At 33.3% G+C, this 11,541-nt stretch overlaps 1 long non-coding RNA gene across 1 annotated transcript; it reads left to right on the forward strand.

The window, feature by feature from the left end:
* The first annotated feature begins 10,325 nt into the window (after positions 1 to 10,325).
* On the forward strand, positions 10,326 to 11,097 carry LOC141664185 (uncharacterized). Its single transcript, XR_012551871.1, has 3 exons — positions 10,326 to 10,459; positions 10,692 to 10,824; positions 11,007 to 11,097. It is a non-coding gene; the product is annotated as an uncharacterized LOC141664185 (long non-coding RNA).
* The last annotated feature ends 444 nt before the right edge of the window (positions 11,098 to 11,541 follow it).

An 11,541-nucleotide genomic window follows, 5' to 3' on the forward strand; every position in this document is an offset into this window, starting at 1 on the left:
TGTATTTAGTCATCCTCTTCAATATTTAATCCGGGTTTACTTGATCTATGAGTAGATTATCGAGACAAATCATTATTTGAGCATGGCCATGCTTTTATAATCTCACTCAATCAAGAGGTCAATAATATCTCTCCTAATTATAGGAGGGTTAAATCCTTTATCTATCATTCATATTTCTCATACGACTCATGATATACCCGATTTCCACTTTTATCATCACCCGATCAAAAGTAACTTTTAATGTAGTCAAAGTATATTAATCCTCGTATAGAAATATAATGATTTCAAGTCAAAGGATCGTTACACCATTATCACTGTGAGTCTTTCTTATGACTTTATTAAACATGAAGAATCTCACTGTGGGTCTGTCCAGTACCATGAACTCTCACATGTACCTATGTATTGACTTTAGTATCCCCATACTTATAACCAATGAGATGTGGTTATCTTGTCAAATGACATACTAGTCTATCTATGTATTATTATTGTCCTATATAATAATACTCGACTAGGGACCTTTAAGAATATGATATATTATATAATCTCAAGTTCAAGTCATGTACTTAAACTATACAATTTGTATCATGATTCTAAGGACATTTATTATGCTAACAAAATATCGCAGTAATTAAGGTCATAATAAATACATTTATTGAATGATCAACTGACATAAAGATTATAAAAGAATAATGTATTGCCTCTAGGGCACCTACACTAACAATCTCCCACTTGCACTAGAGCCAATCACCCATATATCTAATACCCATGGAACTAGTGTGACCATCGTGCTTCTGCTGCGACAAGCCTTTGGTCAGTGGGTCTGCAATGCTATCATTTGTGTGCACTTTACATATGTGTATATCACCCCTTTCATTAATCTCTCGAATAAGGTGAAATCTCCTGAGTATATGTTTAGCCCGGGAGTGTGATCTAGTTCTTTAGCCTGTGCAATGGCTCCATTATTATCGCAGCATAGATCAATGGGATCTGCGATCGATGGAACCACTCCCAAATCAGAAATGAACTTTCGAATCCAAACGGCCTCCTTAGCTGCTTCACAAGCTGCAATGTACTCAGCCTCCATTGTAGAATCAGCTACTGTTTCTTGCTTTGAACTCTTCCAGCTTACAGCACCTCCGTTTAGACAAAACACAAAACCAGACTGTGATACAGTATCATCTCTTTCTGTTTGGAAACTTTCATCGGTGTAACCTTTTACAACGAGTTTCTCTTCTCCTCCATACACCAAGAATGAATCTTTAGTTCTTTTCAGGTACTTAAGAATATTCTTAACTGCCGTCCAATGACCTTCACCCGGATTAGACTGGTATCTGCTCGTCATGCTCAAAGCATACGAGACATCTGGGCGAGTACATACTATTGCATACATGATAGATCCAATTGCTGAAGCATATGGAACTTTATTCATGTGGTCCTTCTCATCCAATGATTTCGGACACTGGTCCTTAGAGATCGTTATCCCTTGAGACACGGGGACATATCCCCTTTTTGCATTTTGCATTCCAAAACGATGCAAAACCTTATCAATGTATGTGCTCTGACTTAGACCGATCATCCTTCTGGATCTTTCTCTATAGATCCTCATTCCTAGAATGTAGGATGCCTCTCCTAAGTCTTTAATGGAGAAATTGCTCCCTAACCAAGTCTTAACAACCTTTAGAGAAGGTATGTCATTCCCCATTAGTAGTATATCATCAACATATAGTACTATGAATGCCACATAGCTCCCACTAACCTTCTTGTAAACACACGGTTCATCTTCGTGTTGAACAAAGCCATACTCTGTGACTATTTCATCAAAATGGATATTCCATCTCCTAGAGGATTGCTTCAATCCATAAATGGATCGACGCAATTTACATACCTTGCCAGCATTCCTTGGATCGACAAAACCATCAGGTTGTGTCATGTACACATCCTCTTCAAGGCTTCCATTAAGGAAGGCTGTTTTGACATCCATTTGCCAGATTTCATAATCATGGAATGCTGCAATGGCAAGTAAAATCCTTATAGACTTGACCATAGCCACTGGTGAGAAAGTTTCATCATAGTCAATACCATGAATTTGTTTGAAACCTTTTGCAACCAGCCTAGCTTTATAGGTCTGAACATTTCCATCCATGCCCTTTTTCTTCTTAAAAACCCATTTGCACCCTATGGGTTTTACCCTTTCAGGTGGATCAACCAAAGTCCATACTTGGTTTTCGTACATGGAATCTATCTCGGATTTCATGGCTTCAAGCCATCTCTTAGAGTCTGGACTGTTCATAGCATCTTGGTATGTGAGAGGCTCATCTTCATCTATGAGCATCAAATCACCACACTGAGTTATGAGAAATCCATATCTCTCTGGCTCATGGCGAAATCTACCAGATCTACGAACAACCTGTGTTTATTGAGCATTATCATTATTCTGCTCTTGTTCCACTTCAGGTTCAATGCTATTTTGCGGTTCTCGATCTTCATCGAGATCTATAGTTCTCCCACTGTTTCTTTTGGAAACAAAATCTATTTCCATGAAGACAGCATCTCGAGCAATAAACACTTTCTGCTCAGAAGGACTATAAAAATAATACGCCTTTGTTTCATTAGGGTATCCTACAAAAATGCACTCTTCGGATTTAGGTCCAAGCTTGTCAGATTCTTGACGTTTCACAAACGCCTTACATCCCCAAACTTTCATAAAGTTCATGCCTGACCGTTTCTCCTTCCATATCTCATATGGAGTCTTTTGAACCTTCTTAGTAGGAACACGGTTAAGTGTGAAATCCGCTGTTTCTAGAGCGTAACCCCAGAAACTAATTGGAAGATCTGCATGACTCATCATCGATCGCACCATATCCAACAAGGTGCGATTTCTCCTCTCTGAAACTCCATTCCATTGAGGTGTTCCTGGCGGAGTGAGTTGTGATACAATACCACACTCTTTCAAATACTCTCTAAATTCGGTGCTTAAGTATTCACCCCCACGATCGGATCGTAAGATCTTAATACTTGCATCTTCGCCAATTTGCTTTTCTACTTCAACCTTGTATTCTTTAAATTATTCAAAAGAATCAGATTTGTTCTTCATAAGATATACATATCCATATCTACTGAAATCATCAGTAAATGTTATGAAGTAGTAGTAGCCTCCTCTAGCCATTACACGCATTGGGCCACATACATCACTATGTACTAGCTCCAGACGTTTAGTGGCCCTTTGACCCTTACCAGTGAAAGGGGCTTTAGTCATCTTACCAAGCAAACAAGATTCGCATTCTTGGTATGATTTAAAATCAAACTTATCCAAGTATCCATCCTTATGTAATTTGGATATGCGTTTCTCATTTATGTGGCCTAGACGATAATGCCAGAGGTATGTTTGAGTTGAGTCATTCATTTTAAGTCGTTTGTTTTCTATATTACAGACAGGGTTATCTAAATCAAGAACATACAAACCATTAAATAAACGCGCAATACCATAGGTTAAATCATTCAAAGCAAAAGAGCAACGGTTGTTCTTTATTGTAAACAAAAAACCTTTCTTGTTCAAACAAGAAACAGAAATAATGTTTCTGTGAATCACAGGCACGTAAAAACAGTCTTCTAGTTCTAAAACAAGCCCAGAGGGCATAGATAAATAATAATTCCCTACAGCTAAAGCAGCAACTTTTGCTCCATTGCCTACTCTTAGGTCCACTTCTCCCTTAGCCAAAGTTCTACTTCTCTGCAGGCCCTGCACATTTATACAAATGTGAGAAGCACATCCAGTATCAAATACCCAAGATGTAGAAATAGAAAAATTGACTTCTATAACATAAATACCTGATCCAGAAATCTGAACTGCTTTCTTTTTCTTCAGATCCTCCAAGTAAATTGGACAGTTTCTCTTCCAGTGACCATCTTTCTTACAGTAGTGACATTCACCCTTGGCCACACCACCTTTAGGCTTTAAAGCCTGTTTGGGACCTGACTTTCGCTTGGGTGTAGAATCAGATCCAATCTTCTTCTTACCCTTCCATTTGCCCTTCCATTTGCCCTTCCCTTTGGCCTTACCTTTATTTCCCACCATCAGTATGCAAGGAATCAGTAAAAACTGAAATTACGGTACAAATGCTTATTAAAATTTTAACTTTTAATTTTAAAGTCCCTTTAACGGCCCGCAATTTTTTCACGCAAGGTCTACGAATTCTCATAACTGACCTAGGCCCAGTTTATAACTATGAGTAGGGTTGTAAATCAACCCAATTGTAGCGAACATAACTCTTAAGTATTCAATTATTAGCTTGAAAATGTATTAAAGCCAAACTCTATCTTTCAATGAGTCAAATTTTTTGTTCATTTACCGACTAATTAATAAAAAAAATATCCACGAACATGTTCATGAACATCTCACGAACTATCATACAATGAAAAACTCATGAATATTGTTCAAGAAATTTTGATTCTAAATAACGTAGTTTACAAACTCGTTCTCACAATTAGTCTCACTTATTTCTTTTTTAATATAAATATAAAATAAAAACTTTTAAAAAACTTAAAATAAAATGAATAAGTTTGATAATTTAGCATTCTGATTGTAAATAATATGGAGAAATTAATTTTTTAATCCTTCAACTATTTATTTTTTTAAAAACCTACCACCCAACTTACATTTTTATTTTTTTGTCACTAACATTACTTTTGTACTGAATTCTACCCCATTTCTTTAATTTTGACTTCTTTCCGTTAAAACAACCGAAAAGCGGAGAAAGTGATACCGGAATCTGGAAAGCCCAGAAAGCGGCACCGTCCAAACCAATTTTTGATCAAATCGGCTCTGATTTTTATAATTTTTCAGTCCAAATCACTCTATGAAAACTGAACAATTCATATCTAGTAACAACAATTACAACCAAAGTGCTTCTCGATTATTTCGTCGAGTTCTAGTAAAAAATTCCGACGAGTTTAAAATTCGATAATAGCAAAATGTATTCAAAACTCCATAAAATTTAGTACAAATAAACCAATATACTCCTACAAGACTATTACACCAACTGATATTAACAAATAACCAATTAATCAGTTAAAAACTTGAAGAACACAAGTGGCTTCTACTTTTCCGGCAAACACAAAATTATAACACACAAACAGGAAATAAATACATGCAAACTCAAAATTGAACGATCTATACATTCATAACTTCAAAATTAATGAACGAATAATGAAAATAAAATCTTAAAATTAATGTTTTTTAGAAAATATTAATGGAATGATTTAAAATTAAAAAGAAATGTAACGTTAGTGACAAAAAAATGTAAGTTGGGCGGTAGCTCTTTAAAAAAAAAAAAATTGAGTGATAAAAAAATCATTTTTCCTACATTATGTTATTTCCATTCAAAATATTGACATGGATACAGATACAGGAACACAAGTTAAATAAAATATATATATATATTTACAATCTACCATGTATTGTAATTTAAATCTTCAATGCAAAAAACTATAAACGTAGTAAAAATGAATAAATGGATAATATAAATTGGTAGATTGATTTGTATAGAAATATGTAAACCATTATTTATTAAATCTTATATTGTAAGTGTGTGTCGTTTACGAGAAAATTTAACTAACAACTCATATACTTATTCATCAGCTATACAAGCGAGCATATAAATAAACTTACTCACAAGTCTATTCACGAACGTTGTTATTGAACTTGATCGTGATTTTTCTTGTTTTATATTGTGCTCAAGTTCATCTATATACAAATAAATCCTAATAATTCTCTTCATGTTCGACTCATTGATAACTCGAACCGAACACCGAACTATCTGTGAGCATATCGACTTATTTACAACCGTATGAGGGTATTTATCTTAAATTACGGTAAAATGAACACGTGAAATTCTGTATAACTCTAATATTTTTTAATTAAAGGTTTCATCAGCTTTTATATATCAAACTTTTATTTTAGGTTTAATGACCTTTTGACCCTTAAAAAATGGGCTTTAATAACCATCAACCCCAAATTTATGAAGTCATACCTTTTAAACCCTATAGTATAAGTCTTCACACCTTTTAACTTTTTTCAACAATAAAATGACATATAGGAAAATATCGGATGGTGTTTTTACTAAAATTGTTCCCTGACGATTGAGTTTTAATACACTTTTTGAACCCTAAACATTTTAAGACTTTAGTTGCTCCAAAATTAAACATCATAAACTTAATTATAATGGCGATTAATAATTTTCGGGCTTGGATTGTGTGAATCATTCAATGTCGTATAGCAACGCAACCTTTCTCGGTATTTCTCTTATCCTCAGTTTATGTTTTACCGATAAATATTTGATCAGTTGGTTGAATGTTATGCTCAAAACTCTGTATATGTGTGTGCCATTTAATGTTTAGATTTCTTATGTTTACCCGGTTATTCTTAACCTTTTAGTTGTTTGTATATTAAACCTAATGATTAAATAATGTAGTCGGATGTTTTTATTTATGTGTTAAATATGTTTATATCCATTTATTTTCTATTAAAGGTGATGATGTTTTAAGTATGTGTTTGTTTCAAGGAGGGAAGTTAAAGTGGATTCCCAGAACTGAATATGTAGGGGTAAAGCCATTGCATTTCATTTCCAAGACCTTGATGAAATTACTTTGAAAAATATTAGGGGGTGGACTAATGTATTGGGTTATGAGAGCTTTGGTTCTTTGTATTACAGACTACCTAAGCAAGAGTTGGATGTATATTCACCATTCAAATGGAAAATAATTGGTACCATTTGAAAGTCAAAATGTTCAAAACAGGAGTGAAGGAGATGATAGCAATGATGTACGGGATTGGATTGATGAAATTGAATACTATGACTTTGCTAATAGTGACTACTCCATGACAGGTGATGACCTTCTTTTTAGTAAGAATGTTGAAGAGGAAGTGGAATGGATTTGTAGATTTAGGTAAGGACTTGGTTTGAGTTAAAAGAGAGAGGATGAAAAGGATATGGACATGCCGGTTGATGGTGATTACGACAGTTATGATCTGGAAAGCTTGGAAGATAATGAATTTCAAGATGAGTTTCTAACTCAGAAGATGGAGGAAGCATTTCCAGTGTTTGAAGAGAAAGAAAAGCCAAAGTGGAGAGTTCGAATGATATTCAAATAGTGGAGGGAGGAAACACAGAACCATAATACTAGTGAGGGGAGGGTCATCAAGATCTCTAAAAGTAATATAACCAGGATTAGGGTTGTGTGTCAACCACCATGCCCTTGGACATTATTTTCATCATTAAATTTTGACAAAACCATGAAAATAAAAATTGTGGGACTAGTTATATTTTAATTCTTTTCTTGGTTTTCTCTATTATAATTGTATATATATGTATAAGCTACTAACTGACCATTTATTTATTGTATTGACAGACCATACATGTACTAGATAGCAGAAGGGGTACCCCTCATTAATTCTGAGTTTTTATATAGAAAATACTCCCCAGAATTTTAAATAAATCCAAACTGTCCTATTAATGTCTTTCATATCTCATGGAAGATCTGTTATCACACCAGGTGCACTTGTAGAAGCACTATAGAAGATCAAGATTGAAAAGAAAGACAAAAGTGCGGGACCTTCAACAAAGAAGAAAAAGGACATATGAGATGCAACTTTTTCACTTTAATCTAGTCATGCATTTATGCAGTTTTAATTGATGCTAAAGCAATTTATCACAATTTATGTTTATGTGGAATTGATGTTATTTATCTTTTAGTTACAACTATATAATAGGATGTAATGATGGATTATGAACTTATTAATTAAATCACTTTCTTTTACAATTGTGATAATTTCATTATAAATTTTGATTACAATGTTGGAATCAAAATCTAGACTTGACATTAAAACATAAACTCCTATAAAGGAAAGGAACTTTTAATCAAAGTTGAAATGCGAAGGTAAAATTACATGTATTTAGGATTGTGTTCCCCAACACACTAAAACATTTATTAGTCACAGCTCTCGGTAATATAGATTACCAGTTTATAGTTGTTCTCGTTTTTTATAACTATAAGGTAAACCACCATTATTATGAAATTTATACCATCTGTTTCTTTTGTTCCTGAAGTTGAAAATCTTTTAACGAAATAAATTTCATATATATTGAGAATGGGTGAGTGGGTTGAATCTTCAGTTATGTTTAGTGATACTATGTACTGGGTTGAATCTTTCAGTACCTCTATATAATCAAACAAGTAGATAAAGTCATTGCCACTAGAATTAATCAACATACTCAGTGTATATAAATCTAAGTTGATTGAACACTAATCAAGACATCAACTACATATACATTATAACCAATCTTAAAAATAATTCAAATAATACAGAGAAATATAGGGGTTTTCATAACCTTTCACCTGATCCATGGCCTTAAGTCTCATGGACCTACCTATATCTATACCTCAAAGTACAGATTATACAGCAATTGCAGTGAAATTGATTGTACAAGCCTGACTCGGTTGAAGCCCTTAAGTTGACTCACTAAGTTTCATGGTCGAGTTTTAATGTGGCCACCATTGATATGATCTTCGTAAGGAGAACAAGGAATCGTCTTTACTCGCTTGGAATCATCATCGGAGATCCCGAATTGCCATTAATGAAATGAAGAGCTTCAGGATTTTTGAGTTTTGTATATGAATCGAGAGAGAAAAGCGGGGAGAATAAGAATTTATGATCGACTTGTATCAACAAAGAAGGATTTGGCCTGAACTTTTGATTAAAAATGAGGGTATCAGTCGGCTTTGGAAAAGGGGAATCAAAACACCAGTATTATTCTTTTTAATCTCCTACCAAAACAATATCGGTGTTTTGTTAAAGTTACAAGCGGCAATTTTGCCGCTTCTGGAACCTTTTCGGGCATTCTTTATAAAAATAATTTTGATATTAAAATTATTTATTACTTTTATAAATTTTATCATTTAAAATTTAAATTTTAAATTATAAAATACTTTATAAAAACTATCATAAAGCATCCTTTAACGAATAAATAAATTTTAGAAATCAAAATTTACCTTTTTCTTTATATGAAGTATATTTTATTTTTGAAATATTTTAATCATTTTCAAATATCTCTAATAATATCCTATTAACTATCCGTGTTAAACCAGTATTACAATTTAAATTATTAATTTTTCTTTTTTTAATAAATATTATTTTTAACTTAAATGAGAAAAAAACTTAAATAATATATAGATATTTTAAAATGATCAATATATATATCAACTAATTAATCGCCTGTTAAGTTTTATAAAGAGTTCAATTTATCATTATAATATTGTAAATCAATAGACTAATATTATTAACTTTTAAAAATAAATAAAATATGTATTTCAATTATTATTTTATTTATATGTAAATAATTATTAATTAGTTAGATTAAAAACACTATATTTATATAAATATCATTTTGGTAACACATTGAAACTATACCGCAACATCAAAACAGTGGGGTTGCAATAGAAATTTGTTTCGAAAGCTATTATTAAATTTTTCTTTGCAACCCGAGAATGAAGGGTTGCAGCGTCCAATCTATGGCATAGTTTGGTATCATCGTCGTAGCGGTCGTCACGCACTTTTCGCACTACGGTCGTTGTATTCTTACGTTGTAGTGGTCATCGTAAACCTTTATACACAACTTTTACCAATCATCGTCATAACTTCTCATCGTCAATGGTCATCGTAAGTAACTCCTATATAGGGAGAGCCCTATTGGGGGCCCTAGGCTCCGAAGACGCATTCTCCGGAGCTTGTCCATCTTCTTTTTCCGCGATGATCCGACCCTTTTCCTCAAAGATCTAATAAAATATCCATGATGATTTTATGGTATAACAACTACCCCCGATTTTCTAGTTTATTAGAAAATAAAGTGTAAAATCTTCTTCTACTTCCTCCGTCCTTTTGTGAATAATTTGACCTTTATCATCCGCAATATTTTCACTTCATTTTTTTTATTAAATTTTCTTCAATATCCGTAAATTCTTTCTTCCGTATAAATATACTTAGTTGATAATCTTTGTAGTAATTTTTTTTTAGTCATCATGACAAATGCTTCAAATCTTATTTTGCAAAATCTCTCACCAATATTTTTCGCAAATGTCCTCCTCAAATATATTCCACAATATCTTTCGAAAATATTATCCATAAATATCCTCTATTAAATTTTCTTTCTTCCCCCTTTCAGATGCACATGGGGTGACATATGTGACACGCTCTACCCCCCGTGGATCTTTTTTGGGGGTTCAAATTTCAAGAAACCTGATTTTTTTTCTCTTATAAGCTCCCATGCCTCTTCATTTTATCTTTATCATCAACCTTTCAAGAACAAAACTCTTCCTTTTTCAAGATCTTCAAGAAGCTCAAATTTGGGTTGTTATCGAATTTCTCTTTATTTCACTCTAATTCCTTCATTTCTCTTATTCAAAGGTATTTCCTCATATTCTTTTTTCAAATTTCCATCATATATATTGTTAGATCCCTAAAATGCAAGCTTCTTAAAATCCATGTTCTTGCCATATGTTTTTGCGTATATATGTATGTATAGGTTGTATACGTTACCCTTTGATCTTGTTGAATCTTCAAATGAGTCATCAATTGTATTTGTCAGTACTTTGCATTTGAAGATTATAATAAGTCATTCACCCATTTTTGTTCACAGGGGCAAATGGGTGTGCATGATGTTATTTTGTGTCTCACGTGCGCAGACACGCACATCGTCGCCTCGCCTTTCCACGACACGACACCCACGAAGGGGGAATGTCTCGGCGTCTCGCGTACGCGAGGCGACCTGGGTGAGGAATTTTACTGCTTATTTAATTAAAATAATTACTAAGTTATTATATTATTTTAATATGAATACTGAATATTTGTAACAGTGAATATCAGTATTTGCTGATCAGGATTTACAAACTCTAATTTGGATGGAATAAATACTTATCAGGGTTTGTTTAATTAATCCTGACGTGTGGATCAGGATTTGTTGAGGCTAAATAAATCTGACGCCTGAATCGGGATTTGCTCTGGATAAATACTGATGGGCTGGGCTGTCTGTATCGGGATTTGACAAACACTGATTGTGACTGTTATATTTCTGATTCTGAGATATATTTTATTATATTCATATTAAGTCAAAATATTTACTCTTATAAATGAATATTTTCAGTTACATTTTGTTTTGTATTATATATAAAACTGAATATTTCAAAAAGAGATACACTCATCACAACCTAGTGAAACCCTAGCTGCTACTTCTCTCTCTTTTCTCTCCATATACATACAGATTAAAGCATTGGTTTTCTCGGTGAACTGAGGAGGAGGTCGATGTTGAGCATTACATGTTAGTGAATGGAGTGCTCTATGTTGTTGTATCCTTGAAGCGATATTATGCAAATCATCAGAGTGTAAGTGAGGCAATAATTACCTTAAGAATAGCTTAGTCTTTTCAAAGGCTAGGCGCCTAAGCTATTGATAGTTCTTTCAGATTTGTTAAAACTTGTGTTAGAGCTAAG

The sequence above is a fragment of the Apium graveolens genome, chromosome 6 (assembly GCF_009905375.1).
Source record: "Apium graveolens cultivar Ventura chromosome 6, ASM990537v1, whole genome shotgun sequence".
Lineage (NCBI taxonomy): Eukaryota > Viridiplantae > Streptophyta > Magnoliopsida > Apiales > Apiaceae > Apium > Apium graveolens.